Here is a 9,488-nt window from a genome sequence, read left to right on the forward strand (position 1 = left end):
GCAACTTCAGCGCCACAGCCGTTTTCAGATAGCCCTCAATGCAAAGGCTCTAGACGGAAATATTGGTGTGAGAGCTAATTCAGTGAAGGAAACACTGCATGTTGGTGAAGGGCATATTGAAGAAGAATCCGCCGAGTGATTCTTGTGGGAGAACAACTCCATTTGGCTCACTAACTTCACACACCATCAGGCTTCCAAGCAGCTCTCAAGGAAACTCAGTTTTCACACTCTATGCTTAGTGCCCTTTGAGTGCCTAGGACTGAAATGAATCTTGGTGAGCATCCCACACAAACGAATGCTCCACATCCGGGTTTCACATGCCACCAACTCCACATTCACAGGCAACTTCAGCGCCACAGCCGTTTTCAGATAGCCCTCAATGCAAAGGCTCTAGACGCAAATATTGGTGTGAGAGCTAATTCAATCAAGGAAACACTGCATGTTGGTGAAGGGCATATTGAAGAAGAATGAGCCGAGTGGTTCTTGTGGGAGAACAACTCCATTTGGCTCACTAACTTCACACACCATCAGGCTTCCAAGCAGCTCTCAAGGAAACTCAGTTTTCACACTCTATGCTTAATGCCCTTTGAGTGCATTATCTAGGAATGAACCTGGTAGAGCATCCCACACAAACGATTGCTCCACATGCGGGTTTCACATGCCACCAACTCCACATTCACAGGCAACTTCAGCGCCACAGCCGTTTTCAGATAGCCCTCAATGCAAAGGCTCTAGACGCAAATAGCGGTGTGAGAGCTAATTCAATCAAGGAAACACTGCATGTTGGTGAAGGGCATATTGAAGAAGAATCAGCCGAGTGGTTCTTGTGGGAGAACAACTCCATTTGGCTCACTAACTTCACACACCATCAGGCTTCCAAGCAGCTCTCAAGGAATCTCAGTTTTCGCACTCTATGCTTAGTGCTCTTTGAGTGCATTATCTAAGAATGAACCTTGTAGAGCATCCCACACAAACCATTGCTCCACATGCGGGTTTCACATGCCACCAACTCCACATTCACAGGCAACTTCAGCGCCACAGACGTTTGCAGATAGCCCTCAATGTAAAGGCTCTAGACGCAAATAGTGGTGTGAGAGCTAATTCAATCAAGGAAACACTGCATGTTGGTGAAGGGCATATTGAAGAAGAATCAGCCGAGTGGTTCTTGTGGGAGAAGAACTCCATTCGGCTCACTAACTTCACACACCATCAGGCTTCCAAGCAGCTCTCAAGGAAACTCAGTTTTCACACTCTATGCTTAGTGCCCATTGAGTGCCAAGACTGAAATGAATCTTGGTGAGCATCCCACACAAACGAATGCTCCACATGCGGGTTTCACATGCCACCAACTCCACATTCACAGGCAACTTCAACGCCACAGCCGTTTTCAGATAGCCCTCAATGCAAAGGCTCTAGACGGAAATATTGGTGTGAGAGCTAATTCAGTGAAGGAAACACTGCATGTTGGTGAAGGGCATATTGAAGAAGAATCAGCCGAGTGGTTCTTGTGGGAGAACAACTCCATTTGGCTCACTAACTTCACACACCATCAGGCTTCCAAGCAGCTCTCAAGGAAACTCAGTTTTCACACTCTATGCTTAATGCCCTTTGAGTGCATTATCTAGGAATGAACCTGATAGAGCATCCCACACAAACGAATGCTCCACATTCGGGTTTCACATGCCACCAACTCCACATTCACAGGCAACTTCAGCGCCACTGCCGTTTTTAAGATAGCCCTCAATGCAAAGGCTCTAGACGCAAATAGAGGTGTGAGAGCTAATTCAATCAAGGAAACACTGCATGTTGGTGAAGGGCATATTGAAGAAGAATCAGCCAAGTGGTTCTTGTGGGAGAACAACTCCATTTGGCTCACTAACTTCACACACCATCAGGCTTCCAAGCAGCTCTCAAGGAAACTCAGTTTTCACACTCTATGCTTAGTGCTCTTTGAGTGCATTATCTAAGAATGAACCTTGAAGAGCATCCCACAAAAACCATTGCTCCGCATGCGGGTTTCACATGCCACCAACTCCACATTCATAGGCAACCTCAGCGCCACAGCCGTTTTCAGATAGCCCTCAATGCAAAGGCTCTAGACGCAAATAGTGGTGTGAGAGCTAATTCAATCAAGGAAACACTGCATGTTGGTGAAGGGCGTATTGAAGAAGAATCAGCCGAGTGGTTCTTGTGGGAGAACAACTCTATTTGGCTCACTAACTTCACACACCATCAGGCTTCCAAGCAGCTCTCAAGGAAACTCAGTTTTCACACTCTATGCTTAGTGCCCATTGAGTGCCTAGGACTGAAATGAATATTGGTGAGCATCCCACACAAACGAATGCTCCACATGCGGGTTTCACATGCCACCAACTCCACATTCACAGGCAACTTCAGCGCCACAGCCGTTTTCAGATAGCCCTCAATGCAAAGGCTCTAGACGGAAATATTGGTGTGAGAGCTAATTCAGTGAAGGAAACACTGCATGTTGGTGAAGGGCATATTGAAGAAGAATCAGCCGAGTGGTTCTTGTGGGAGAACAACTCCATTTGGCTCACTAACTTCACACACCATCAGGCTTCCAAGCAGCTCTCAAGGAAACTCAGTTTTCACACTCTATGCTTAATGCCCTTTGAGTGCATTATCTAGGAATGAACCTGTTAGAGCATCCCACACAAACGATTGCTCCACATGCGGGTTTCACATGCCACCAACTCCACATTCACAGGCAACTTCAGCGCCACAGCCGTTTTCAGATAGCCCTCAATGCAAAGGCTCTAGACGCAAATATTGGTGTGAGAGCTAATTCAATCAAGGAAACACTGCATGTTGGTGAAGGGCATATTGAAGAAGAATCAGCCAAGTGGTTCTTGTGGGAGAACAACTCCATTTGGCTCACTAACTTCACACACCATCAGGCTTCCAAGCAGCTCTCAAGGAAACTCAGTTTTCACACTCTATGCTTAGTGCCCTTTGAGTGCCTAGGACTGAAATGAAGCTTGGTGAGCATCCCACACAAACGAATGCTCCACATCCGGGTTTCACATGCCACCAACTCCACATTCACAGGCAACTTCAGCGCCACAGCCGTTTTCAGATAGCCCTCAATGCAAAGGCTCTAGACGCAAATATTGGTGTGAGAGCTAATTCAATCAAGGAAACACTGCATGTTGGTGAAGGGCATATTGAAGAAGAATGAGCCGAGTGGTTCTTGTGGGAGAACAACTCCATTTGGCTCACTAACTTCACACACCATCAGGCTTCGAAGCAGCTCTCAAGGAAACTCAGTTTTCACACTCTATGCTTAGTGCCCTTTGAGTGCCTAGGACTGAAATGAATCTTGGTGAGCATCCCACACAAACGAATGCTCCACATCCGGGTTTCACATGCCACCAACTCCACATTCACAGGCAACTTCAGCGCCACAGCCGTTTTCAGATAGCCCTCAATGCAAAGGCTCTAGACGCAAATATTGGTGTGAGAGCTAATTCAATCAAGGAAACACTGCATGTTGGTGAAGGGCATATTGAAGAAGAATGAGCCGAGTGGTTCTTGTGGGAGAACAACTCCATTTGGCTCACTAACTTCACACACCATCAGGCTTCGAAGCAGCTCTCAAGGAAACTCAGTTTTCACACTCTATGCTTAATGCCCTTTGAGTGCATTATCTAGGAATGAACCTGGTAGAGCATCCCACACAAACGATTGCTCCACATGCGGGTTTCACATGCCACCAACTCCACATTCACAGGCAACTTCAGCGCCACAGCCGTTTTCAGATAGACCTCAATGCAAAGGCTCTAGACGGAAATAGTGGTGTGAGAGCTAATTCAATCAAGGAAACACTAAAAAAGGGCTTCTGTCGTGAGTGGCACACGCAGAGCGGCTCTGTTTGCTCTGCGTGCCGAATCGACATCAAGAGATTTCGAAAGCATAATTTTTTGGTTTTTTGGGCAGCTGGTGATCGTTGGTCCTAGCGCCCTAAAATAAAAAAAAAAAAAAAAAAAAAAAAAATCAAGGAAACACTGCATGTTGGTGAAGGGCATATTGAAGAAGAATCAGCCAAGTGGTTCTTGTGGGAGAACAACTCCATTTGGCTCACTAACTTCACACACCATCAGGCTTCGAAGCAGCTCTCAAGGAAACTCAGTTTTCACACTCTATGCTTAGTGCCCTTTGAGTGCCTAGGACTGAAATGAATCTTGGTGAGCATCCCACACAAACGAATGCTCCACATGCGGGTTTCACATGCCACCAGCTCCACATTCACAGGCAACTTCAGCGCCACAGCCGTTTTCAGATAGCCCTCAATGCAAAGGCTCTAGACACAAATATTGGTGTGAGAGCTAATTCAATCAAGGAAACACTGCATGTTGGTGAAGGGCATATTGAAGAAGAATCAGCCGAGTGGTTATTGTGGGAGAACAACTCCATTTGGCTCACTAACTTCACACACCATCAGGCTTCCAAGCAGCTCTCAAGGAAACTCAGTTTTCACACTCTATGCTTAATGCCCTTTGAGTGCATTATCTAGGAATGAACCTGGTAGAGCATCCCACACAAACGATTGCTCCACATGCGGGTTTCACATGCCACCAACTCCGCGTTTACCGGCAACTTCAGCGCCACAGCCGTTTTCAGATAGCCCTCAATGCAAAGGCTCTAGACGCAAATATTGGTGTGAGAGCTAATTCAATCAAGGAAACACTGCATGTTGGTGAAGGGCATATTGAAGAAGAATCAGCCGAGTGGTTCTTGTGGGAGAACAACTCCATTTGGCTCACTAACTTCACACACCATCAGGCTTCCAAGCAGCTCTCAAGGAAACTCAGTTTTCACACTCTATGCTTAGTGCCCTTTGAGTGCATTATCTAGGAATGAACCTGGTACAGCATCCCACACAAACGAATGCTCCACATGCGGGTTTCACATGCCACCAACTCCACATTCACAGGCAACTTCAGCGCCACAGCCGTTTTCAGATAGCCCTCAATGCAAAGGCTCTAGATGCAAATATTGGTGTGAGAGCTAATTCAATCAAGGAAACACTGCATGTTGGTGAAGGGCATAGTGAAGAAGAATGAGCCGAGTGGTTCTTGTGGGAGAACAACTCCATTTGGCTCACTAACTTCACACACCATCAGGCTTCCAAGCAGCTCTCAAGGAAACTCAGTTTTCACACTCTATGCTTAGTGCCCTTTGAGTGCATTATCTAGCAATGAACCTGGTACAGCATCCCACACAAACGAATGCTCCACATGCGGGTTTCACATGCCACCAACTCCACATTCACAGGCAACTTCAGCGCCACAGCCGTTTTCAGATAGCCCTAAATGCAAAGGCTCTAGACGCAAATATTGGTGTGAGAGCTAATTCAATCAAGGAAACACTGCATGTTGGTGAAGGGCATATTGAAGAAGAATCAGCCGAGTGGTTCTTGTGGGAGAACAACTCCATTTGGCTCACTAACTTCACACACCATCAGGCTTCCAAGCAGCTCTCAAGGAAACTCAGTTTTCACACTCTATGCTTAGTGCCCTTTGAGTGCATTATCTAGGAATGAACCTGGTAGAGCATCCCACACAAACGATTGCTCCACATGCGGGTTTCACATGCCACCAACTCCACATTCACAGGCAACTTCAGCGCCACAGCCGTTTTCAGATAGCCCTCAATGCAAAGGCTCTAGACGCAAATATTGGTGTGAGAGCTAATTCAATCAAGGAAACACTGCATGTTGGTGAAGGGCATATTGAAGAAGAATCAGCCGAGTGGTTCTTGTGGGAGAACAACTCCATTTGGCTCACTAACTTCACACACCATCAGGCTTCCAAGCAGCTCTCAAGGAAACTCAGTTTTCACACATTCTATGCTTAGAGCCCTTTGAGTGCATTATCTAGGAATGAACCTGGTAGAGCATCCCACACAAACGAATGCTCCACATCCGGGTTTCACATGCCACCAACTCCACATTCACAGGCAACTTCAGCGCCACAGCCGTTTTCAGATAGACCTCAATGCAAAGGCTCTAGACGTAAATATTGATGTGAGAGCTAATTCAATCAAGGAAACACTGCATGTTGGTGAAGGGCATGTTGAAGAAGAATCAGCCGAGTGGTTCTTGTGGGAGAACAACTCCATTTGGCTCACTAACTTCACACACCATCAGGCTTCCAAGCAGCTCTCAAGGAAACTCAGTTTTCACACTCTATGCTTAATGCCCTTTGAGTGCATTATCTAGGAATGAACCTGTTAGAGCATCCCACACAAACGATTGCTCCACATGCGGGTTTCACATGCCACCAACTCCACATTCACAGGCAACTTCAGCGCCACAGCCGTTTTCAGATAGCCCTCAATGCAAAGGCTCTAGACGCAAATATTGGTGTGAGAGCTAATTCAATCAAGGAAACACTGCATGTTGGTGAAGGGCATATTGAAGAAGAATCAGCCGAGTGGTTCTTGTGGGAGAACAACTCCATTTGGCTCACTAACTTCACACACCATCAGGCTTCCAAGCAGCTCTCAAGGAAACTCAGTTTTTACACTCTATGCTTAGTGCCCTTTGAGTGCCTAGGACTGAAATGAATCTTGGTGAGCATCCCACACAAACGAATGCTCCACATGCGGGTTTCACATGCCACCAACTCCACATTCACAGGCAACTTCAGCGCCACAGCCGTTTTCAGATAGCCCTCAATGCAAAGGCTCTAGACGCAAATATTGGTGTGAGAGCTAATTCAATCAAGGAAACACTGCATGTTGGTGAAGGGCATATTGAAGAAGAATGAGCCGAGTGGTTCTTGTGGGAGAACAACTCCATTTGGCTCACTAACTTCACACACCATCAGGCTTCGAAGCAGCTCTCAAGGAAACTCAGTTTTCACACTCTATGCTTAATGCCCTTTGAGTGCATTATCTAGGAATGAACCTGGTAGAGCATCAAACACAAACGATTGCTCCACATGCGGGTTTCACATGCCACCAACTCCACATTCACAGGCAACTTCAGTGCCACAGCCGTTTTCAGATAGCCCTCAATGCAAAGGCTCTAGACGCAAATAGCGGTGTGAGAGCTAATTCAATCAAGGAAACACTGCATGTTGGTGAAGGGCATATTGAAGAAGAATCAGCCGAGTGGTTCTTGTGGGAGAACAACTCCATTTGGCTCACTAACTTCACACACCATCAGGCTTCCAAGCAGCTCTCAAGGAATCTCAGTTTTTGCACTCTATGCTTAGTGCTCTTTGAGTGCATTATCTAAGAATGAACCTTGTAGAGCATCCCACACAAACGAATGCTCCACATGCGGGTTTCACATGCCACCAACTCCACATTCACAGGCAACTTCAGCGCCACAGACGTTTGCAGATAGCCCTCAATGTAAAGGCTCTAGACGCAAATAGTGGTGTGAGAGCTAATTCAATCAAGGAAACACTGCATGTTGGTGAAGGGCATATTGAAGAAGAATCAGCCGAGTGGTTCTTGTGGGAGAACAACTCCATTTGGCTCACTAACTTCACACACCATCAGGCTTCCAAGCAGCTCTCAAGGAAACTCAGTTTTCACACTCTATGCTTAGTGCCCTTTGAGTGCATTATCTAGGAATGAACCTGGTAGAGCATCCCACACAAACGAATGCTCCACATGCGGGTTTCACATGCCACCAACTCCACATTCACAGGCAAGTTCAGCGCCACTGCCGTTTTTAAGATAGCCCTCAATGCAAAGGCTCTAGACGCAAATATTGGTGTGAGAGCTAATTCAATCAAGGAAACACTGCATGTTGGTGAAGGGCATATTGAAGAAGAATCAGCCAAGTGGTTCTTGTGGGAGAACAACTCCATTTGGCTCACTAACTTCACACACCATCAGGCTTCCAAGCAGCTCTCAAGGAAACTCAGTTTTCACACTCTATGCTTAGTGCTCTTTGAGTGCATTATCTAAGAATGAACCTTGAAGAGCATCCCACACAAACGAATGCTCCGCATGCGGGTTTCACATGCCACCAACTCCACATTCATAGGAAACCTCAGCGCAACTGCCGTTTTTAAGATAGCCCTCAATGCAAAGGCTCTAGACGCAAATAGTGGTGTGAGAGCTAATTCAATCAAGGAAACACTGCATGTTGGTGAAGGGCGTATTGAAGAAGAATCAGCCGAGTGGTTCTTGTGGGAGAACAACTCCATTTGGCTCACTAACTTCACACACCATCAGGCTTCCAAGCAGCTCTCAAGGAAACTCAGTTTTCACACTCTATGCTTAGTGCCCTTTGAGTGCCTAGGACTGAAATGAATCTTGGTGAGCATCCCACACAAACGAATGCTCCACATGCGGGTTTCACATGCCACCAACTCCACATTCACAGGCAACTTCAGCGCCACAGCCGTTTTCAGATAGCCCTCAATGCAAAGGCTCTAGACGCAAATATTGGTGTGAGAGCTAATTCAGTGAAGGAAACACTGCATGTTGGTGAAGGGCATATTGAAGAAGAATCAGCCGAGTGGTTCTTGTGGGAGAACAACTCCATTTGGCTCACTAACTTCACACACCATCAGGCTTCCAAGCAGCTCTCAAGGAAACTCAGTTTTCACACTCTATGCTTAATGCCCTTTGAGTGCATTATCTAGGAATGAACCTGGTAGAGCATCCCACACAAACGATTGCTCCACATGCGGGTTTCACATGCCACCAACTCCACATTCACAGGCAACTTCAGCGCCACAGCCGTTTTCAGATAGCCCTCAATGTAAAGGCTCTAGACGCAAATAGTGGTGTGAGAGCTAATTCAATCAAGGAAACACTGCATGTTGGTGAAGGGCATATTGAAGAAGAATCAGCCGAGTGGTTCTTGTGGGAGAACAACTCCATTTGGCTCACTAACTTCACACACCATCAGGCTTCCAAGCAGCTCTCAAGGAAACTCAGTTTTCACACTCTATGCTTAGTGCCCTTTGAGTGCCTAGGACTGAAATGAATCTTGGTGAGCATCCCACACAAACGAATGCTCCACATGCGGGTTTCACATGCCACCAACTCCACATTCACAGGCAACTTCAGCGCCACAGCCGTTTTCAGATAGCCTACAATGCAAAGGCTCTAGACGCAAATATTGGTGTGAGAGCTAATTCAGTGAAGGAAACACTGCATGTTGGTGAAGGGCATATTGAAGAAGAATTAGCCGAGTGGTTCTTGTGAGAGAACAACTCCATTTGGCTCACTAACTTCACACACCATCAGGCTTCCAAGCAGCTCTCAAGGAAACTCAGTTTTCACACTCTATGCCTAATGCCCTTTGAGTGCATTATCTAGGAATGAACCTGGTAGAGCATCCCACACAAACGATTGCTCCACATGCGGGTTTCACATGCCACCCACTCCACATTCACAGGCAACTTCAGCGCCACAGCCGTTTTCAGATAGACCTCAATGCAAAGGCTCTAGACGGAAATAGTGGTGTGAGAGCTAATTCAATCAAGGAAACACTA

The 9,488-nt window shown here is 46.6% G+C and overlaps 1 non-coding gene across 1 annotated transcript; it reads left to right on the forward strand.

The window, feature by feature from the left end:
• Positions 1 to 3,848: 3,848 nt before the first annotated feature.
• Positions 3,849 to 3,984, forward strand: LOC131479071 (U11 spliceosomal RNA). Its single transcript, XR_009244726.1, has one exon. It is a non-coding gene; the product is annotated as a U11 spliceosomal RNA (small nuclear RNA).
• The last annotated feature ends 5,504 nt before the right edge of the window (positions 3,985 to 9,488 follow it).

This window comes from Ochotona princeps, unplaced genomic scaffold (genome assembly GCF_030435755.1).
Source record: "Ochotona princeps isolate mOchPri1 unplaced genomic scaffold, mOchPri1.hap1 HAP1_SCAFFOLD_4013, whole genome shotgun sequence".
NCBI lineage: Eukaryota > Metazoa > Chordata > Mammalia > Lagomorpha > Ochotonidae > Ochotona > Ochotona princeps.